Raw genomic sequence first — 24135 nt, 5'->3', positions numbered from 1 at the left:
GGGAGTAGACCTAGATGGGTTCTTACCTGCCCCAGAAGCTACTATTAACTAGGGAAGAAGTAGCTACTCCACCTAGCCTTACTAAAGCGTCTGAGGAAAACAAGTGCTCAGACTTCTGTAACCAGTGAGTACTCAGACACCAGACATCTAGATGTCAAAAAACTCATCTAGGGGTAGGGCCTCAAGCACAGATCTTGGGTTTCCTAGGAAGCTTAAAAAGGGAAGACCAATTTTTGGCAGAAAAAATTTATTCCTGAATGGCAGTTTTCATTAAGATCAGGCAAAATGGGGAAAAAAAAGGCATTGTAGAGAGAGCCTCCTCTTTTATACTACACTAATTAAATGAATGAAAACAAGGCAGGAGCCAAGCGCATCTTCCACTTGTGGGGTAGCTGCTACTTTGTATCAACTCCCTTTATAATGACTTTGCACTGGCTGACTGACAGGGTGATCCATGGGACTAGCTTCTCCCACTGTTGGCACTGGGTCTCTCCCCACGGAAGGATTTTTACATTATCCATAATCCATTCTGCTCTCATTGTGAGAGATTTAAACTTGTTATTGAACTGCTGCTCGAGAGTGACAGGGTTTTTTTTTTAACTTTTATTTTATTTTAATTAACAAGCATTTATTTTCTCTTTAACCTTTCCTACTCCATTGGGGGGAAAAACTAACCTTGGTAATAAATATGCAAAGTCAAGGAAGACAAATTCTTACATTGTCTATGTCCAAAAATGTTTCTTCTTTTGCATCTTTAATCTATCACCTTTCTATCAGGAAATGGGTAGCTTTCTTCACAATGGGTCTTTTGGGACTGGGTTGTGGATCAGAGTTACCAAGTCTTTCAAAACTGTCTTCAAGATGTTGTTATCACTGTATAAATTATTCTCCTGGTTCTGTGACCTTCAATCTACATCAATTCATACAAGTCTTCTCAGGTCACTCTGAAAAGTTCTGATAACATTTTTTTTATAGCACAATAAAATTCCATTATATTCATATGTCATATTTTACTCTATTCCTTAACTGATGGGCTTCCTCTTGGTTTCCAGTTCTTTCTCACTACAAAAAGAACTGCTATAAATATTTTTGTATGTATGGGTCCTTTTGCTCTTTCTTTGTTCACTGGGAGGTGCAGACCTAGTAGCTGCAACTCAATATAGTAACTTTTTAGATATAGTTCCAAACTGATTTCCAAGGTGTCTAGACTAATTCATAGCTCAAACAACAGTGCATTAATATACCTGTTTTTCCAAAACCCTTTCAACATTTGTTATTTTTCTTCTTTGTCAACTTTGCTAATCTAATCTACTGAGTATATGGTAAAACTTAAGAGTTCCTTTGTTTTACATTTTGTTAATAATTTGTTATACGGAATGTTTTTTCATATGACTGTTGATAGCTTGGATTTCTTCCTTTGAAAATTGCTTGTTCATAGCCTTTGATTCTTTATCTATTGGGTAATATTTCTTAGTCTTATAAATTTGAATCATTTCTTTAAAGCTTGGAGGTCTTTATAAGAGAAGCTTGCTGCAATTTTTTTCTCAGTTATCCTTTTACCTTCCAATCTTGACTGCACTGGCTTTGTGCAAAAACCTTTAACTTTTATGTATTCAAAATTGTCCATTTTGTTTTCTGTGATCTTCATGTTTGGTCATGAACTCTTCTTCTATCCATAGATCTTAGAGGTAAGTTGCTTTTTTTTTTTTGCTCCTCCAATTTATTTATGATATGACCTTTTATATCAAAGATTTGCAGCTTATCTTGGTATATGCTATGAGGTACTGAGCTAAGCCTAATTTCTGCCTTACTCAATGGCTGGGGCCTTTGGATTCACTGAGCACTAATATACTAGATTTGGTTAATTCTGCATATGTTGTGTACCTAATCTCTTCCACTGAGTGACCTCTATTTCTTAACCAGCATCAAATTATTTTGATGACTACTGATTTGTATTATAGTTGAGATCTAGGACGGCTAGGTTCCCTTCCCATTTTGATAATGACAGTTTTAATAACTTCCAAGTACCTATCCTTTCTAGTTTTCTCATTGGGGTTATGAGAAATCCTTACCTTAATTTGACCCTTACATACCCTCAAAGAATCCATAGAATGAAGTCCTTTCAGATTTGCCTTTTTAAGATTCAATTAGCACCCTCAAAATTAACAGTCTTCAACTGTTTATTCCCATCACTGGGCCTTGGTTCTCTAACAACACAACCCTCAATTATACAACATCACTCTAACACAAATTACACAATGGTTCCTTGAATCACCATGTATAGATTGCTAGCAGGATCTAAAATGAATAAACTACTGTCAAATTAAAGCGTAGATGTTGAAAACTTCTACCTAGGCCACTAGTATATAACTTGAGCAGCATGATTTATAAACACAAGGATATCAAAGTAAACAATTTATACCCAACAACCTCTCCGCATTCTGGATGAACCCTCATAAAACATAACCCATGTATCACTTATTTCTCGATCCACATGGATTATAGCTCAGAATTACAGGAGGGATATTTTCAGTTGTACAATTTACTTAATTGGTTAATTACCTGTTTTTCTTTACTGTGTCCCCAAAGTGTGATGGAAGCAATATGTCCTAAGGCCCTGCTGTATAGGCACTTTTCCTAAAACCTTCCTCTAGATTATGTTAGTTCTTTTACCTAAGATGTACTGAAACTTTCTAAGACCTGATTGGCTCAGGGACAACTCGCTTCCTGTTCACCATGAGGAGCTCTAGTTCCCTCTTTGATGCTTCTGACCAGGGCCTGATAGCATGAAAACACCAGGAAGCTGTGCTCAGCTGAATCAACATGGTCCCTTCACTTGGTATCTTTGTTGGATGTTCTGCTGCTGCTATGGCTAAGTAAACCTCCATTCAACAGTAAGATGTTGAATGACTTATGAGTGTCTCATTTCAACTGTCAGAGTATTGGCTTGAGTCAGGCCCAGCCCAAAACAACTGGGAACTTCTAAAATCAGCTAAATATAGTTTTTTAAAGACATATTTAACATTTAACAGACCAAGGAGTAAATGTTCATCAAAAAAGTAAAATATTTAATTAGGATAAAATCTCAGGGTTAGGTTAGAGAAAAACCAAACTCAATATCCACCTTGGATTAACTTTGGTACAAGCTCAAGACTGGCACTGCCAAAAAAGGAAAGCAAAGTCCCTGGCTTGGTAGAAAGTTTCCTACACATAACAGCTGGATTTCTGTTCAGAGCAGAATCTGCTGGTCCTGTTGTTTCAGTCATACAAGAAATCTTGTCATTTATCAACTCTCCTAAGCGTGGTATCTATAGCCAATCAAAAGGCTGTATTACTGCTGTTACTACTATTCCTGCATTTAGACCATCACCACTACTTGTTTTCCTCAACCTGACCTTAGCCTCACAGCACCAAAGGAAACTTGTCCAATCAAGGCCTGTCTTTGGGTCCCAGAACCTCATGTGATTCCCATTCCATGTCCCTATTCCTCTTACATTTTGTCCATATTTCTGCTCTCACAGAAACCAGGCTCCCTCTAGTCCTACTTGACCTTTATGCAGCTTTTTTGAGTATCCTTGCCCTTCCTGGATACTTGATTTCTGTTCTGGCCAGAAACTCTTGAGGGTCTTCCCCTCCCAGACTGATTCTTCTGTGAAGACAAATTAGGCCATCATTTGCCTCAATTCTAACCTAGTCTTTAACTACTGAATGGACGTTGCTTTAGACAAACTCGGACTGGGAAGGACCTTAGCTTAAAAAGGCCAAAGTCTCCCACTGCATTTGGGGTCATCAGTAGTTGTCTTGACCTAGGTCTTGCCACTGGACTCCGATGGCTCTTGAGGAGAGAGTGGGACTGGTGACTTTGCACAGCTCGGCCTCACTTAATTCACTTGCAAGTCAAGACATTCCCTTCCTGATGTCGTTGGTCCTAGCAACAATCCTGGATACTCTTGCTTCCCTGGCTTCTTGATTGGTACATTATTACCTGTCTCCTGCTCCTTTACCATGCCTGTTCCTCAAAACTCTGTCATTGTTGTCATCCTCCTCCTCCTCCTCCTCCTTCTTACTCTCTCTGAAGATTACATCTGCTCCCATGGCTCCAATTTTTACCTCTTGATAGGTGACTCCCAAATCTATCACCTCTAATCTCTCTCTCAAGGGACAGCTAGGCAGCATGGTGGATAGACTGTCAAGCCTGGAATCAGGAAGACTCATCTTCTTGAGGTCAAGTCTGGCCTTGGACACTCACTAGTTGAGTGATCCTGGACAAGACAGTTAACCCTGTTTGTCTCAGTTACTAGCTATGTGGCCCCGGACAAGTCACTTAACTCTGTTTGCCTCAGTTCCACATGTATAAAATGAGCTGAGAAAGAAATGGCAAACCTTTGCCAAGAGAACTTCAAATGGAGTCATGAAGAGTCAGACACAATTGAAAAGACTGAACAAAAACAACAACAAATCTCTCTCTTGAACTCTATTCCTATTTTGTCAATTGCCTGGTGGATATTCCATTAGCACCTTAAGCTCATCAATGGAATTCATGATCTTACCACCTAACCCTCCTACCAATTTCTGTATTTTGTAAAGGTACCTCCATCCTTAGAATCATCCAATCTTTCAATAACTGAATCATTCTCAACTGTTCCTTTTTCCTTAACCATATCCAATCAGTTGTTGTCTTGTAAATTCTACCTCCCAATTTCTTGCATTCATTACTGTCTCTCTATGTACAGCTGCCTCTCTAGGTCCAGCCCTCGTTATCTCTCACCTGGATTATTCCAAGAATTTCCTTCCTGGTCTCCCACTTTCAAGTCTCATTTCTTTCCAATCCATCATCCATTCAATTGCCAAAATAATATTCCTAAAATATAAGGATGCCCATATTATTCCTCTGCTCAAAAATCTTCTCTTCTCTAAGCTAAACATCTCCAGTTCCTCCAACTGATCCTTATACAGTGTGCATTCAAGGCTCTTTGTATGAAGGACTTGGGGAGCTTACATGAGGCAGGAAACATGATGAGACTCTTCTCACCAATTTTCTCCAGCATTTATCAGCAAATGCTTTTCAAATAGGTGATACCATGATAAGTCAGCAGCCACATCAGAGATGAAAGGCATCCCAAACAAATCAAACATATCTGAAATTAAATGTATTAGAAGGAAATTTTGGAGTACAGTCAGCTGGCTGTTGATTTCACAAACTGCTAGCTTTTTTTTTTTTGAATCATCTGAAAATCTGCTTAACATGTATTTTATGATATCTACCAGAATTCACCATCGTGTGAGCTGAGCTAATTCTTTTCCTTAAAAAACAACGAAACCTTAATTGGCTTAGGACACTATAGGCTCATGCTTTTGACATCATTCCCTGACTCCAAAAAGCTATGAGTAACTTAACTGCTCCCTAATTTTTGACTGGTGGACCTCCATGGCAACTCAGAGGCCGGAGAGGTGTACTCATATGAATCAATGTGGCATCCTTGTCTAATATCTTCTTGAGATACCTTTCCCATGCTCTACCTAAGCAAATCTCCTTTTGTAAACTCTTAGATGAATTAATGAATGTCCCATTTGATCCAATCTCAAAACTAAGAGTGGAGCAGCTTGGTCATCCCTATCCTGCAATATACACCTTAATCCAAATCACTGGGAAAAAATGTTAGAGTTCAGAGCTATGAATAGATTCCTTGGCTTCTCCACTGGAGACCTCCTTCTAGAATCATTAATGACTTGCTCTTTGGCCCTAGTCATTTAGCCAGCATGGAATCTGTCTAATTATACTGGGATATAGCCCATTCTCCATGTTTTCTAAAAGAATTGCCTTTGTCAAATGATTTGCTAACCTCTAAGTAAGAGATATACATTCTTCCCCTTATCTACCACTCTATTAACTTATTAAAGATGGTGTGGTCACTTTCCAGGAAAGGCTCCTAGCATTTTTACCCCAGCATTTTCCCAAAGTCCTTCATAAAAAGAGCCTTGAATGCACACTGTATAAGGATCTGTTGAAGTAACTGGAGATGTTTAGCTTAGAGAAGAGAAGATTTTTTTAGCAGAGGAATAATATGGACATTCTTATATTTTAGGAAGATTATTGGCATTCAATTTGGCAATTGAATGGATGATGGATTAGAAAGAAATGAGACTTGAAAGTGGGAGAAATATCCAGTTCCCTTTTTGTTTGTGACAATCAGGCCTAGAATAAAATTTGTTTGTAGGGTTCTCCATTAAAAAGATACAATTAAAGCAGGATAAGAAATTTTCAACTGTTCTGTTTTGGGCAGAGAAAGTTCCTGATGATACATGGATAATTGAAACACTCTCTTTATTACTATATCAGGCCCCTTTGTTAGAGCTATGAGGTATTTCCTAAACTCTTCATCTATTTCCTCTTTCTGTCCAAGTGGTCTATAGTATCCAAATAACAATAGTGCTTCTTTCTTTGCTTCCACTGATTTCCACCCCAAATTTTCATCATACTTTTCCCACTTGGTTCCTGAATTTCCTCACATGATTATCTCTAAATAGGTAATCTACTTTTTCTTTTACCTATTCCATTCCTTTTAAATAAAGTACATTATTTCACAGTCATATTCTGATTATGGATCTCATCCAACCACAATTAGGCATTAAGATCTAATTTTATTCTTTGCATTAGGATCTCTAGTTCATTTTCTTCTTTACTCATACTTTGGGCATTTGTGTATAGACAACAGCTATCTGAGGCCATGGGTTTTCTGATTGGCTCCTTTTCTTGGATCACTTAAAGAAAATGAGGAAACAGAGGTCCAGAGTTTAAGTTACTTGAGCAAGGCTGAATAGGTAATAAACAGTAGAAACAGGAATCAATTCCAAGACCTCTTATTCTCATTCTGATTCTCTTTCTCCTATGCCACCACTCTAACATTCTTTATGCCAAGCTTCATTCCACAGCTGAAGGCTGACACTTGGATTCACCTCTTGCCTCCTACCCATAGGTTTCAATATGCAGCATGATCTCTGACTTCCTCTTTATAAATCTCAGTTCCTACAGCAAAAAAATAAAAGATCAGCCTTCTATAACTGAAGGAGATAAAAGAGGCAGCAGTCCGGGTTGACAGCCAGACCAGTCTGCCTCCTTCCCAAGCTCCCTAAGTCAAGATTCATAAATCAGAAGTAAGAGACCAGGCCTTTTTTCTAAAAGAGAAGTATGATTACATGGGGAGTCTGTAGGGTTCTTGGAGCCTAACACTCCTGATTTGGTCAAGAATTTTATATGATAATAGTGATGATTGTTGTTATTCAGTCATTCAGTTGTGTCAGACTCTTTATGACCCCATTTGGGATTTTCTTGGCAAAGATACTAGAGTGGCTTGGCTTCTCTAAAAAAAGATGATAATGATAACAAAAATTCCCAGAACTTTACATAGGGCTTTCCCCACAACAACCCAAAGAAGTAAGAGTTCCCACTATGTAGTCAAGAATTTCTTTTGAGTGTACCATCCTGAGTCAACATAGGGGAAATCTGTCAGAGTGAGTAGGAGGAAGAGAGTGGTATACTTTTTAATACATGATAGGCCAAAGCTCTATAACTATCTTCATCTTCCCTTGTCACTTGCTTCATCACTCTCTATCTCTTCCCATCATTTTCCCGTGTTCTCCCCTCCATTCCCCCAAGGAAGAACAGGAATTTGAGAGTTCAACCATCTGACACACTTGAAATAAAAAAAATAAATCTAGGCAATTGGTTCCAATCTCAAGGAAAGGACCATTTCATCTCTTCCTATAAGCTAGTATTTTATTCAAACATTAACCTTGCGATGCACTTGGGTTGAGAATTTAAGCTTTTGTGACCTTCCCTTCCCCCACTCTCCTCCTTTTCAAAGCTTTTTAATTTCCCATGAGATTTAGAGTTAGCATTTAAAAATTTCATAATAATGTGCCAATCTATGTAAAGCCCAGAGCCATAACAGACTATGACCTACTGACAGGAAGGATTATTCGTTGCTAAGCAGAGATCCGTAGGAAGGAGGGAGGTGATCCCATCCCCCTCCATTTTCTCTTCTTCACTCAGAATGACCAGACTATGGCCCTGGTTATATGTCTAAAAAATAATCTGACCACGTGGTTGCTCTGTGAGTTCTCTTTAAGGTTCTCCTTCAAAGAAGTCAAGGATAGGTTCATATTTTATGAGGGTAGGATAAGAAAGTGAAACACTGTTAAGTGCTTACTATGTGCCAGCTACAGAAAATCAAAAATCAAAGAGTTTCCGTCTTCAAGATGCTGACATTCTAATTATGGAAAAAAATACGTATCTACACATGTAGACACATATTTGCACATACTTAGATCAAACTCTTATGTGTGTTGTCTCCACCAACTAGAGTATGCATTCCCTGAAGGCAGGGATTGCCTTATTTCCCACCCCCCATTTCTATGTCCTATTTGGATTTATTAAGAATTAAGCAGAGTGCTTAATATCTTTTATTTATTCATCGATTCATTCAGGCCTTTTATCTTTACGTCAATCATTTCCCAACCTCACCCCCTGTGATCATCCCCCACCTTGTGGCAAAAAAAGGAAAATAATTTCTAATAGTAAAAACTCCCTTATATTACAATGTATATAATATTCTCTTAGAAGTCCCCCACCTCTCTGCTGTGAGGAAAGCGGTAAGTAAAAATTTCATCTCTTCTCCAGGACTTTCCCCCTTCTTTACTCAGAGTTCAATTTCTTTTTCATTTACTTAGCCCAGGTTTTCAAGCCAAGGGTATTTTGGAAGCCACTATGTATTCATTGGTGGAAAAAATGCTGACAGCTCACTGTTCCTCTGTGAGTAGCAGAGCAGGTTCAAGAGCTTTAAAGAGAGAATTCCCCTTTGGGTGAGATAAGGATCCTTCTCTCTTAGTTTGAGCAGAGACATTCACCCTTGTGAACTATTCAAATATATTCCAGCTTGTCTAAATTCTCTAATTTTGTTTTGCTGTTTTGCCTGGATGAAAGAGTGTCTTGCTATTTGCTATTTTTGATGTTTATTTTTTTCCCCCTGTTATCAGCATTTGGTGGGAATAGACCAAGCTGGTGGGTATAAGATGAGAACTTCTCTGCTTCTTAAAGCTAAGGACAGGTGACCAGAAAAATTACTTCTGACTTGAATCTATTATTGTTGTTCAGTCGTTTTCAGCTGTGTCTGACTTCACGACCTCATTTGAGGTTTTCTTGGCAAGACAGTGGAGTGGTTTCAATGAAGAAACTGAAACAAACAGGGTTAAGTGACTGGCCCAGGGTCACACAGCTAGTAAGTATCTGAGTCCAGGTTTGAACTCATGAAGGTGAATCTTCCTGACTCCAAGCCTGGCACTTTATCCACTGCACCACCTAACTGAATCTAATATACCCCTAGACAAATAATATGTAGGGGGGAAATAGATGTAATTCTAGACTGGTACCTCTCCATTCTAGAGCAGCCAGCTACATCCCTCTTTCTGTTTTCCTCAAGGCAGAAATCAGACTCTCCTTCGGTGAGGGTTAGGGCAGCTTCTATTGATGTATTCATGTCATTATTCAGCCACAGTTTCGACAATGCACCTGGACATATTTTCCATGGGGACCCAACCTCACACTTACATTCTTCTAGTCATTATATTGTTCTCTTGGTTCTGCTCATTTCATTCAGTATTGGCTCACATAAATCTTAAGTATCTCTGAATTCCTCACGATCATTATTTCTTATTGTGCAATACTATTCCATTACATTCACACACTATAGTAATTCCAATCATTTCCCAATCGATTGATACTCACTTTGAATCCATGGACAGGAAGGAAACTTATAAGATTCTAAGGATCCTAAAAACATTCTAAGAACTCTTAGCAGTAGCATGATTGAATGGAAAGAGCACTGAATTGGAGATTGCAGTTGCATTCAAATCCCATCTCTGCCACTTACTATCCATGTAGCCTTGGACAAGTCACTGTAATCAACAAGCATTTGTTGAGAGGTTGCTATGTGTTGGGCAATATGTTAGAGCTGTCTCTTCACCTGTAAAATGAGGGAGTTGGACTATTTTACCAATAAAGTCGATTCTAAACTCATGATCCCAAAATCCTCTAAAGTCTCTGTTCTTAACAGAAGAACAAGATCAGGATGAAAGAAGATCCCTGGAATGGAAAATGAGAGACCTGGTTTCTGCTCATGTCTAAATGATGCTTTGCAATATCCAAAGTACTCTCCTCCCAACTGCTCTGGAAGCAATACAAGGACCCACATTTTGCCATAAAGTAACTGAGGTTGAAAGAGATTAAGTGACTTGTCCAAGGTCATACAGTTAGTAAATAGTAAAGCCAAGATTTGAACCTAAGTCTTTCTACCTCCAAGTACAAGCACTCATTCCCTCCTAGTTCTAGCACTGTCTCTACCATTCCCTAGCCTTTCTGAATTTCAGTTTCCTCTTATGGAAAGGGAGGATTTAACTAAATGACATCTAAGCTCCCTTATAGCTCGAAAATTCCAGGAATCTATTAGCTGTTTCATATCCACATGTTTAGGTCTTTTCACCTTGAGCTGCAGGGCAGGACAAGGCTCTTCTAGTACATAGCCTTTCAAACTTTCACTTCCTTTAGTGAACATAATGAAAACCTGTCTTAATCCCATTTTCTAATTGCTCCTCTCAGGAGATTGTCTGAGAAGCCTTTAAAAGGAAGTACCTGTGAGGAAAACAGAACCACTCAACTCTTATTGTTTGTGGGTTCACAATTTAGAACTCTAGCTCTCCCCACCTCAGTCTTCCTTCAATGCCATATTGTGCTATGGAAGTAACCTTGGGTTTTTGAAAGCTATTTCAGCAAAACACAATGCTTAGGGGACAGTCCTGTCCCCATCATAAGAAGACCAGCCTAGCTAATAACAGTGAGGCACTGAAAGTCTATGACAGAGGAATGATTTTTTTTTTCGCTGTAGTAACTCATGAAACTTTTGACTGAAATGTAGAAAGGGTGCACACTGTATCAGTGGTTACCAATGCAAGGTTTCTTCAGACTTTCCACTTGCCAGCTTGCCAGCTCTCCTTAGGTACTGTCTTCCTCCATTAGAATATAAGGTCCTTGAGGGTAAGGGACTGCCTCAACTGTTAGTATTTGTATCTCCCACATTCAGCATGGTGCCAGTTTCTGTTTAGATGTTACTCTTGTCTGCCTGTCAGAAGATGATGAACCTAGAGTTCCAGCAGAATGGAATGGAACTGACAACTTTATCATTAGAGAGCTCATCCTCAGGATGCTCCACCAGCTGTAGATTACTGCTTATCCTCTGAAAAATCCCACTGATTCATTAACAAATGCCCTACACGGATGCCATGTTTTGGTCAGTTTCAGAAACTTCTCCAGAGGAGGCTGAGTAGGAGCAGAATTAAAATGGTAGGCCTGTTCATGAGTATCATGTGTTATATACTCTACCAAGTATTCTCCAGAAGGATACTCTTTGGCTATGAGGAAAACAAGTGTATTTATTCCTAGCAGCATGGCACAGTGACCAGACCCACCCCTCAGAACCCAAAGTTGGTTCTGTGGTCTCTTCCAGACTGCACAGTCTAAATGAAAGACTTTACGGAGATCAGGCTTCAGAGGCAGGAGGTTCTAAGTCCTGACTCAGACACATATTAACAGTACTAGCCTGGACAAGTCCTGAAACTCACAGGGCTTTAAGATGTAAGGTGTAGGAATGGTGCAGATCTGCATTCTGCACCTGCCATTTCCCTATCCCTGTGATTTTGTGAGGAGCTTGTGACCAGTCATAAACACATAGTATCAAGGAAAAAATTTGGAACAAAGGATTTTAGGGGAAAAGTTCTAACTTTTATTAACTTTTTATGTTCTCTCTTTGCAAAGGCTATCCTGAGCATATTTGGAATGGAAAAAAAAATTATTTCTTCATACTCACATGGCTCTTTTGGGATTTCTTTGGCATATTCCCTCCTTTCCCCCCAAAGTGAGTTTTGAGGGCACAAGATCCCCTTGTTTTAGCCATCACACTATTAAGGGAAGACAGAATAGTTTCTCTTTCCACTTATCTTTAGGTACTATAATACTTAATCCCTCACTGCCATGGTTTGTACTGAAGAGGTAGCATTGATCCAGAGGTGAAAAAAATTGCCCGGTCATCTAAAACAATACTCTTAGTCAGGTCTCACCATGCCAAAATAAATAAAGTTTTTAAACTTCCAGTATTGGTCACTCATTTAACTTCCTCTGTGGCAGAAAGGTATTGGGAAAGTCACAGCACAAGGAGGGTATGTTTAAAATGATCGACTCTGTATTCATGCCTGAGGGTCAAAAGCACTCATGGGACATCAAAACAACTCAATGTTCTGCTAGTAGATATAAGCTAGGAAGGGGAGAAAAAAAATTGGCAGAAGGATGCCTTGGAATTATGGAATGACTGGACCCCTGACCCCCAAATGGAGGCCCCATGAGAGCAAAGATTATATCTTATCTAAACTTCACGTCTTTTCTAACCTCTAGGACAGTAGAAATTTGATAAATGTTTATTGTTGGATCAAAGTTAGATTGGCACCCAAAAGGCATATATTTTGTGCTTTCCTAGATGCCAACAGGGAGGGGCAGCAGCTGAATGACACACTTCTGCTTCCCCTGCCCCAACCTCTTTACTTCTGTCAAAGCCTCATTGGAAGTTTCTTAGCTTCATAAAGTATGTGTTATCTGATCCTCACTCATATAGTATATGTTTGTTACCAGAACCATCTCACCAAATCCCAAGCCAGTTCTGGGGCCTACTCCAGACTGCAAAATCTAGGTGAAACTCTTTACAGATGGCCCATTCCAGTCCAGAGCAGTCCTGGTCATCTGAAGCATCCCTAAGGAGTGGATTAATTAATTTCCTCTTTTCCCTTCTTGGTAGAAATAAGGAAGTCGGCTAAGAGTATTCTTAAAAACAAGATTCAGACATATAAAAGACTCTTCTTTGGGTGGTGGTAAGCATTTGTTCTCTATTTCCCCTGAAAACATAACAGTTAATATTGACATATTGCTTTAAAGTTTCCAAAGTACGTCCTTAATAAGGATTTTGCAAAGAGGATAATAACTGTTAATAATAAGAATTATTTACATGATGCTTTAAAGTTTGCCAAGAGCTCCATAAACACTATCTCATTTTATCCTTACAGCAACTCTAGAGGTAGGTACTATTATAATCCTTATTTTACAGATGGAGAAACTGAAGCAGAGTGGCTAAGTGACTTGTTCAGAATCACACAGCTAGGAAGTATCTGAAGATTGATTTGAACTCAGCTCTTCCTAACTTCAGGTCCAGAACTCCATCTACTAGGCTTCCTGGCTACCTTACAAGTATGGTCCACACTGGTTTATTGTTGTTGAGTCACGTCTGACTCTTTGTGTCCCTGTGGACCATACCGTCCATGGGGTTTTCTTGGCAAAGAACTGGAGTGGTTTGTTATTTCCTTCTCCAGTTCATTTTATAGATGAGGAAACTGAAGCAAACAAGGTTAAGTGACTTGCCCAGGGTCACACAAGTAGTAAGTGCCTGAATCTACATTTGAACTCAGGTCTTCCTGACTCCAGGCCCAGAGCTCTATCCACTGAGCCATCTAACTGCCATCCACACCAGTTTACAGGTAAGGAAATTGAGGCTCTGAAAAGTGCAAGGATATGTCTACGCCTCACAGAAGTGAGTATCAGAGCCAGAAACCAAATCCAGATATCCCATTCTTATAAGCTGAAATTCACATGAGTAGGGATTTAAGGTAACTATCAAAAAGATTTTTCCTTACTCGGAAGGTTTATAGGTCCCTGAAAACTATACTAAGAAGAATGTAAGGAAGTTTTGGAAGTGGAAATTTGTTCTCTTTTCAGAATTCCAGCATAGACATAGTGAAGCTACAATTTTATGGTTAATCTCGTTTATAATTTATTGCTTGACTCTGTGCAAAAGAGTAAAATTAGTTGATAAGCAAAGACTAACTGCTTAAACACACAGACACAGACACACACACACACACACACACACACACACACACATGTACACTGCTTCCTCCGAACATTTATTTTTAGGAAAAAGTATAGTCTTCATTTCCAGTCATTCTTGTCTCCAGAGACAAGAGATTCACACATTTTCACTCTATTATAGCTGAATATGAAAACTATGTGATATAAAGAAAAGAAAATCATGTTTTAAGAGCAACCCCAACCGAAAAATCTCCAGTGGTTTGAAACATTCCTTCTGACATGAATCAGGAGATACATGTCATATATGTGTCACTAGAAGGAGCAGAGTCTGCTCTTTCATGCATGCCAGTCATGGACTGGGGAGTGGGTGGAGAATTGTGGTTATGCAGTGGGGGTTGGGAGAAGGGTGGTTTTAACCAACACTGAATGTACATACCGTCTGCATTTAAATTGACCTTTTCCTGACTCTTCGTAAATAAATTATAACATGCTACTGAAAAGGCAGCTGCAGAAACAATCAAAATTGGAATTACAAGCAATGTAGGGCACAATATGATATGTAACTTGTATGTGTATTGTCACAGATGGTAATTAAAGGGGAGGGGACTGAAAAATGTAATTTGGTTTAAAGAAGTTAAAAAAACTCAACAAATTGCTTTTTTAGTCTCTATCATGGCTTCATGAATCACACAGTATCCAGTTTTTATCCCATTTGCTTCATCCATTTTGACAAATTTTGTTAAGCATCTACTCTATGTTATGTGATAGAAAAAATACAAAGAAATAGTTCCTGCTATGCCGTTCTGGGATGCACCTGCCTCAGGCCAGCTTTCCTGATACTTTAGGTTTGAATTTAGAAATAAATAAGACACTGCTGGGGCAGCTAGGTGGTGCAGTGGATAGAGCACCGGCCCTGAAGTGAGGAGTACCTGAGTTCAAATGCAGCCTCAGACACAGAACACTCACTAGCTGTGTGACTCTGGGCAAATCACTTAACCCCAATTGCCTCACTAACAACAACAAAAAAAAGACACTGGTAAATCAGCCAACGGTTAACAAAATTAGACTGACTCAGCCATAGCAGGAGGGTATTCAATAAGACACCTTGAGTGGATTCCAGGTGAGAAAAGGACTCTGGCCCAAGTTCTGATTCGTCAAGCATCAGAGAAAGCTGTACTCAGGGAGTGATGTCAACAGCCCGAGTTTTTAGCTCTCTGAACTAATCAAGTTTCAAGGAGGGTCTCAATGGTCTCTTTGGGGGCAGCTAGGTGAATTAGTGGGTAGAGGACTAGGCTTAGAATCAGAAAGACTCATCTTCAGGAATTCAAATTCAGCCTTTGACACTTACTAGCTGTGTGACCCTGGGCGAGTCACTTAACCTTGTTTGCCTCAGTTCCTTATCTATAAAATGGGCTGGAGAAGGAAATGGCAAACCACTCCAAGAAAACCCCAGAAGAGGTCACAAAGAGTCAGACATGACTGAAACAACTGAACAACAACAATAACTCAACGGTCTTTGTCTTTTAAGGAAAAATTAGTCTAACTTCCATGGGAGCAGAAATATTGCTCCTACCACACATACACCATTTGGTGGAGGAGACAAATGACTAACAGTAACACAAAGGTGTAATATATGTAACAGTAACACAAAGGTGTAAAGTATGATAAAAGAAGGAAGATGTCATACAGAGACCCAGAGGGAAGAGAGAGATTACTTCTGATTATAGGAACCTGGTAAATTTTGCCAGAATAAATAGCATTTATTTGGACTGGGCCTTGAAAGATGATTAGGAATTAGATATGAAGGGAACTACAGGTAGAAGTCTGTAAGGCAAATTTAATAGTTTCATTTCATAAGACTAAAAATAAAAATAAAGCTATTAATACAGGATCACAGAATTTTATAGTTAGAAGTGGACTTTAAAGGCTACCAAGCACAACCTGTACCCTAAACCTTGGGCAGCATTCTCAACAATTAGTCATTCGTCCTCTGCTTTGAGAACTTCAGTGATGGGGAACTCACTACTTACCAAGATGGCCCATTTCACTTTGTTATAGTTCTAATTGTTGAGGAAAGTACATACAAAGTACAAAATTTGTCTCTCTAACATTTCCAAACATTGCTCCAAGTTCTGTCCTTTGAGATTTCAAGCCTGATCCTTCTTTTCCATGGCTGCTTTCTAAATACTTGAAACCAACACTCCCATTTCACCCAAGTTTTCTCTTCTCTTGGTTGAACATTCCGAAATTCTTCAAATAGTTTTCAGACCGTTTTCAGTTTCTTCACCATCCTGGTCACTTTCCTCTGGATAAATGCTCCATTTTGTCTATGTTCTTCCCTACAGTTTGGCACCTAGAAGTGGATCTAGGGCTTCCAAATATTGTCTGATCCAGGCAGGAGTAACAGACTTGTCTCCTTCATTCTGTGAACTCTCCTCTTAACTCAGCCTAAGTTCACATTGGGGTTTTTTTGGCTGCCATGTTACATTGTTGATTTATTTTCACTAAACTGTCTGTGCCTCCATGTGAAAGTAGTTGATTAAAATATTAAGACTTATATATATTTTATTAAAGTTTCTTCTTACTAGCTTCAACTTGTCATTCTAACCCATCAAAATCTTATAAGGGAAACAGTATGATGTAGTATAAAGGCCTAAGACTTGGAGCCAGCAGATATCTGGTTTTAGATCCTGTGTCCAAGTATCACTAGTTCCATGATTATGGGCAATCACTTTAAACTCTGTGAGCCTTGTTTTTTTCATCTGTAAAATGGGGATAATAACATCTATAGCATCTACTACACAGAAGGATTAGAATTAAACACTATTATAATAAGCTCCTAACTGGCCTCCTCACTTTAATTTTCTTCTTTCAAATCCACCTTTCACACAGATGCCAAAATAATCTTCCTAAAGCAAAAGTTTGTCTGTGTTCCTCCTCTGCATAAGAATTATCAGACTAGGGACAGTTAGGTGGTGTAGTTAGTTAGGTTAGAGCATCGGCTCTAGATTCAGGAGGACCTGGGTTCAAATCCGGCCTCAGACACATAACACTTAACTAGCTGTGTGAGCAAGTCACTTAATCCCATTGCCTAGCCAAAAAAAAAAAAATTATCAGACTGACATGGATTCATTAATCACTGTGCCATTTAACATCATATGGCCATTTAATTAGTTCTGAATCTACTTAACTCTACCTTCCCCACTAGTGCCCTGTACATGACAGTCAGTGCCATAATATTTCTTGAATATATGTATTATTTTTTAAAATTTATAATCTAACATTTCTGCATTTTATCAGCAAGGATACAATGAGAGACTTCCCCAAAAGTCCCAGTGCCAAGGATAGTACCTAGCACAAAGTAGGTGATTAATAATTATATGCTAAACTGAATAAAAATCTATGCAAATTATTTCAACTTAATCTGATCCACCAGCCTACTCTGCTGAAAAAGGAAATAAGCTGAGTTTAGCATAAACTAGTCTTGGTGACCCCATGTTGGCTCTTTGGGATCACGTTCTTTCCCTTTCTAGTTGCTCACAAACCATCCCTTTAAGAATTTTTATAAAATTTTTCCAGATAAAGAATATGGTTTTTTTTAGAAAATGTTTTAGAAATTTTATAGAATTTTTCCAGATATAGAAGAAACTAAACAACTTATGGTGTGGTCCCCCCCCTTTTAAATTGGGACTTATTTCTAGGCATCTAGGGATCACTAATAATAGCTCAGCAATCACATCTCAAAGGGATTTTAGCATTTGGGAATGACAATATTCCCGGTTACTTGAACTCAAAGGCAACTAGGTACTCTTTTTCCATCTCATTTATCTTTGGCTTCCTGATTAACCATTTTGATTCTATCATGGTCTGGTCCCAAGGTCCTCTTTCTCTGTCACAGCAATAACTGATAAGGGCAAAGCCTTTCATTCTGGCATTTCCAGTCATAGAACGGAATTCCAGCCTGTACTAAGGGAGGCAGAAGACAGAAAGCTTCCATGATTTACAAATAAGACTTCAAGTAACTCAATATTCAAAACAACTAGACTAGAAATTTAAAGGGCAGCAAGATTTAGCTCCCATTCTTTTGTAACACATATTGCTTTGGGATGAGGGACGTTAAGTTTTTGTTGTTTTGTCATTGTTGTTAGTCATTTTTCAATTGAGTCCAACTCTTCATGACCCCTCTTGGGGTTTCTTGGCAAAGATACTGGAGTGGTTTGTCATTTCCTTCTCTAGCTCATTTTACAGATGAGGAAACTGAGGCAAAAAAAGATTAAGGGACTTGCCCAGGGTCACACAGCTAATAAGTGCCTTAGGCCAAATCTGAACTCAAAAAGATGAGTCTTCCTGACTCCAGGTCTCGTACTCTATCCACTATGCCACCTAGCTGAATCTAGCTCCAAATTACTTCATGTAGAAAATCATTCTTCCTATCACATGTGGTTTAATGCAACTAAACAAATTTTGGAGAGGCCAGTAAAAGTCAGACCTTTAGCCCTCAGAGTTCCCTTCTACAGCACAGAGAGGACCTCCAATGCAGTGTCCTCATCCTTCTGTAAATATTGCCCCCATTTGGCCCGATCACCCACCTCCAAAGTTTGACACCACTGTGCTTCTCTCTCTTTTTTCCACTCTCTGTTATTCTTAGTTCAAGCTTCATCCCTGCAGGGCCAGGTTCTTCCTTCCTGCTCCCCCCTCCCTCCCCAACAAAGTGACAAAGAGTTAATTTGATAAACTTATTGTAGCAATGTTCTAGTGACAGAAAGTTAAAGGAACTACTCAAGTTCCTTTCTTCCAAATTCTAGTTCACAAGCAGCTTCCCTGCAAAGGGCTTCTTGAGACCAATAATTATCATCTGGTTTTTCTACTGTATTAAGAAGAGGCAGCATGGTATTATGAGTGGACCTGGGTTCAATCCCAGCTTCTCATACATACTGGTTGTGAGGCACACCACTTATCTTCTCAGTGCCCTGAGACAACTCTCTAAAATTCTAGTTTGTAAAAAAGTTGTAGATCTGCATTGTGAGAGGAATTTCCTCATTAGGAGGAAATCATAGGTCAGGTCCAAAACCAGTATCTTCTTAATTCCCAACAACTAATGATGAAATTATCTTCTTAAAATATAATGTTATTCTTACTCTAGTCTTCCCCACCTCTCCCAAATCTATTTTTTTTCCTAGCTGCCCTTGCCAGCCCCTACAGTTTTAATCTTTTTATTTCCTGAACTTCCCACTGGGAGCTCTGTTGCTTTGACTGCCATATGCCTCACCTGGCCCACTTTTTCAGGTATGCTCCAGCAACTCTTCATCATTACTCCCTACTCCCCAGCCATCTTCTTGACAGATGCCTCTCTGTGGCAAAAGCACACCTTGCTCACAACTCCCACCCCCTTTGCAGTACTGGAACCAATACTCAATCAACTCTGCCAAGGGTGTATCAATCTACTCTCCTGGGGCCCCACTCATCTTCCAGGTAACTTTCTGGGCAAAAATGTTCTTCACTCATCACCATCTCTTGTGTGTGTTGTGTCCCTTCCTCCCCACTCTGAAGGCAAGGACTGTCTTTGCTTATGTATTTGTATCTCCAGCACAGTGCCAACATATTTTTTCATTCATTTATTATACTTACTTATGAACATACTATCTCCCTCAGAATTTAAGTTCCTGGAATCCTCCTTGGGTAAGACTCTTCAATTTTTGTCTTTGTATTCCTAGTGTGTAGGACAATGCCTGGTACATATTAGGCACTTAACATATGCTTATTGATTTATTCTCTCCCCCACTCTCATTCTCTTTGTCATTCTCTCTCTCTCTCTCTCTCTCTCTCTCTCTCTCTCTCTCTCTCCTCTCTCTCTCTCTCTCTCTCTCTCTCTCTCTCTCCTTCCTCTTCCCTTCTCCTTCCTTCCCTCCTTCTACAAATGACTTGGTTTATAAAATCTCTCCAGCAACATTGTAAAATATACATACATATATATGTATAGTTCATCAAAAAGCTATGTCCTAAGAATATTGCTTAAAGAAGCTATTCTTCATTAAAAAGATTAGGGACCTAAGGGTTACTGACATATTGTGGATATCTGGCAAATACTGTGTTTGAACTCAAAAAACCTTGGAACTGCTTCACTGTAAGGTTTTCCCTCAAATCCCCTTGTCACTAATGTCCTGTACCTTTTTTTTAAATTCAGTTCCTGTTGTAAAATTCCCCACTTCTTTCTTCCTTCCTTGTCTTCCTGCCTTAGCACCTAAAAGAAGTGAAATTATCTACCAGACTTGGGTGTATCCAAGAGAGTGCTTGCAAATAAGCTACCATAGCAGTTCTCCCTTTTCCTGGTATTTGCATTGTCTAGAAAAGGCATTTGCAAGAGTTTTGAGGCCCTGAAACCCTGTTTTTCATAACTCCAGAGTCCCAAAGCCTACAGACCGGGATAAAAGGAATACACAGAAATTCAAAGTGTTTGATCATTTGCTTTTTCAAAGAAACTGCTAAACACCTTTCCATTTTTTTTTAATGGAATAGCATGTCAAACTATAAATCCAGATGATTAAAAAATTCATATCAGGAGAAAAACACTTCTCTGAGAATAAACAAACCGGTCAGATTAGTTTCAAAATACCTACCCAGGACAGTTAATTTCCTTTTTTTTTTTTTACAAGAAAGAAAAATCGGTAAATTAGGTCAAGCTCAGACTTTCAAGCTGGAAGGGATCTTGGTGATCATCCAATCTACCCCTTTATTATAGAGGAAAGACTGAAGCCCATTCTCTCATCCACTACTCTCATACCCTTTTCAGTTCTGGAACCAATATTAAGTCAGTTCTGCGACTGCTCCTAGAAAGAGTGTGTTGATCTTCTCCCCTAGGGACCCACTTGCCATCCTGGTCATTTCAGGGCCAAAGTGTCCTTCTCTGGTCACCACTCTATGTCCCTTTTTTCCCATTAGAATGTAATTTCCTTGAAGGCAGGGCTGTTCCCAAGTCTTGACTATAACTCCAAGAGTTTAATTCAGGTCTTTTGACTGCCAAGGCATTGGTGTCTCCTTCCTATCATGCTGTCCCTCTCTAATAAATCATGACACTCGTAGATAAGGACTCCTCAATGAACAAACTTTTTTAAAAAATCAAACCCTGGGATTACAAGAAATGGGGAGTAATCTCAGAGGCAAAGCACTAGGTTGGACAGGGTGCTGGGAATCTGGAAAGGCATCTTCTAAGAAGCTGGAATTTGAGCCAAGTCTTGAGGAAGAAGCCCAGAGACATAATTAAGGAGGGAGAGAACATGACATTCCAAGTATGGGGGACAGTCATTGTAAAGGCACAGAATTGGAAGGTGGAATGTCCTGCATGAGGATTCCAGGAAGAAGAGAAAGGGAGAAGAAAAACAATTCCTCCTACCTTTACAATTTCAATTTTAGAGTAATCAAAAGGATGCCAGAGTTTGAAACACCAACATTAGAAGGGGAAAACTTCTGAAGAAACTGACTTCATCCCTCAGGGGATAGAGATCATGTTAAATTGATGTGTGTGAATTTTCTGAAAGGCATTAATAAATTTGGTCCAGGGAACAGAGTCTCTAGCATTACAAAGAACATGAACAGACTAGGAAATAGGCCCCATTGGAAGGGAACAGGGAGGTAAGGCAGAGCTATATTACCATATGACATATTTCTAAGGTGCCTATTAAACGCAAGTGATTTGAATGAGTTCGAGAGACAGTTAAGTGCTATCGAAACACAAAAGGTATTATTCCCCTGCTGGCAACACAGACTTCAATCTCACCTTTTAAATATCTCTGCTTAGCCTTCCACCACCTCCTCCTTAGCTTAACTTCAGAAAACAAATTACAATACAGCCAGTTAGTCTTAGCTTATAGCCTGTACATGGATGGAGGACATACACCATGATGTTTTTAGCCCAGGAGAAATAACCTTCAAAACAGACCCTGAATAACAGTGGATTATGGCAAAGCAAGATAATATGATTTTTGGTTTTCTGTGTTTCAAAGTTAATGAAGGAAAGATTTAACATGAGAAGATCTGAGTTTTTGAACAGAGGGAGAGGGGAGGTGAAAGGGCAGGAAGAGTTTTCTTGACTCATTGGGCTTAGATATGAATTCATATTCTCTCCCTCATATTCCTCAGATTCACTCTCATTCTCTCTTTTTATCTCTCTCTCCTTCCCTCCCTCCCTGCTCTCCCTTTCCCTCCTCCCATCTCCCTTCTCTCCCTTTCCCTGTCTTTATCTCTGTTTCTATCTTTGTCTCTCGATAAAACCTCTTCTATGTTTAATGCTATTGTTAGACTGGGAATGTTCCTGGGGGCTTCTGTGAAAACCTACACTTTTAGAAAGGATATGCGAGGGATGCCCCTATGTGGCAGACTGGCAAAATAATTTATGTATCCTTGTTCCTTTAGTGGTCTCTTCAAGGAGATTCCTGCTTACTCCACTTCTTTAGTAGAGAAAAGGAGGCCTATGCTTCCACAGTAACTGTGAGTCTATTTCTATATTACTTTAAGGTTTACAAAATACTTTCCATGCAACATTCTTAAGAGGTAGATTGTGTAAGCATAACTAACCTTATTTTAAAGACAAGGAAATTGAGGTTAACTGCCCAGGATCACCCAGCCTCTAAGGGTTGGTGGGAGTCAGTATGTTTCAGGTCTTCTGATCCTAAGTTTCAATGCCCTTCATATGATGCCACATCGTTTGTCTCTTGGCTGCCACAATTCTTTTGTTGTAATAGTTAAGTGTATTCTGTACAATTATTTATTTTCTGGATTACAGCTCTCTACTTTAGATAGATAAACTCCCAGAGAGCAGAGACTTGTTCGTTTCATTTACTACACAGTCTATTATGCTGCAAAAACCAAATAAATCTCACATGCACTAGACTCTTAAAAATGTTTATTAAATTTACTGAACAGAAGACAATGATAAGTATGGCTTTGGTGCTGGGACATGAGTAAAATCGTTTTCTTTTTCTTTTTTTTTCTTTTTGGACCTCGCTTTCCTTATTTTCTAACTAACACTTGTACAAATTACTATGGATATGAAATTTATGAAGAATTATTTTCAGAGTAATTCTCCTAATTTGCCTAGCAATTCCACCATACTTACAACAAACTTACTAAGAAAATTGTGAAGAAGTTTTGGGATGTAAAATGCTAAAATTAACCAGTGAAAACGTACTTAATGTATGTTTAACTTCAGCTTTAGCTAAGTGACATATACAATCATTTACACTTATGGTCCTTTCTCTAAGAAGATAAAACATTAGAAGCTTAGAAACAAACATAAGGATAGGGTTTGGACTAGTGATTTCTGTGGTACAAAGAACTGCCAAATGAGGAAATTCCCACTACCAAAGCAGGTTAACACCTTTTCTGAAATTTAGCAGTCTTAGAGAGTTGCTTAGAACATGGAGATGTTCTAGTGACTTCTCCACAGTCACACAGTCAATAGGTCTCAGAGGTAAACCTAGGTCTTTGTGGCTTCAGGGCTCACTCTATAACTATTAGACCATGCCCTCCTGCTTTTCAATTATCTTATGCTCAGTCCCACATCAGACTCATCTCATATGGAGGCATCTTGCTGGGACAGGTAAAGAAAGAAATCTTGGCTTGGTGGCAAATACCATGGCCTTCATCAGGTAATGCCGGCATGAAACAGATACATAAAGCAGGACTGATGGCTTCTTAAAGCCAGGAGATGCTGCCTGACTCAGGAAATCTCAAGAAGGTGATTTCTTTAGATTTATAAAAACCCTGACAACCCTTGGTTGAGCAAAATATCACAAGGAAATTGGTACCTTCAACAGAAGTGAGCAGCAGAAAGGTGCTTGACTTTCTCACATCATTTTGTTCAAGCAGTGGAAATGAAGGCTTACTTTAGCCCATGAATCGGCAGGTTCTGTGAGGAGAGATTCTTAAAGTTTTTGTGTCATGGGCTCCTTGGAATAATGCTTTTTAAATGCATAAAAGCATGGTACTACAAAGAAACAATTCTTTTGGAATATTGTTATCTATTGTTTTTAAAAAGGTGATGGATCCCTGGTTAAGAATCTCTGAGCAATAAGAGGAAGAAAGAGTTTAGAAAATAAACTAAAATAAAATCAGAAGTGCCCCGCTTTAATAATTCTCCCTTCCTCATAACTTATAATTCACATCACTTAGAATGTACT

The 24135-nt window shown here is 39.0% G+C and overlaps 1 protein-coding gene and 1 long non-coding RNA gene across 7 annotated transcripts in view; one reads left to right on the top strand and one right to left on the bottom strand.

Moving 5' to 3' along the window:
• The window catches only part of FRMD4A (FERM domain containing 4A), a 767521-nt gene that overhangs the window by 216532 nt on the left and 526854 nt on the right, over nt 1-24135 (bottom strand). The gene's annotated exons all lie outside the window — the stretch shown is intronic.
• LOC110217333 (uncharacterized) overlaps nt 1-24135 on the top strand; it is a 184954-nt gene that overhangs the window by 141144 nt on the left and 19675 nt on the right. The window contains exon 4 of the long non-coding RNA XR_013486809.1: nt 22370-22444. This is a non-coding gene — a long non-coding RNA (uncharacterized LOC110217333). The remainder of the gene's footprint in view (nt 1-22369; nt 22445-24135) is intronic.

The sequence above is a fragment of the Phascolarctos cinereus genome, unplaced genomic scaffold (assembly GCF_003287225.1).
Source record: "Phascolarctos cinereus isolate Bilbo 61053 unplaced genomic scaffold, phaCin_HiC Scaffold_1;HRSCAF=81, whole genome shotgun sequence".
Taxonomy (NCBI): Eukaryota; Metazoa; Chordata; class Mammalia; order Diprotodontia; family Phascolarctidae; genus Phascolarctos; species Phascolarctos cinereus.
Note: the sequence above shows the minus strand (reverse complement) of the source record. Positions and strands in the feature narration are given on the sequence as shown.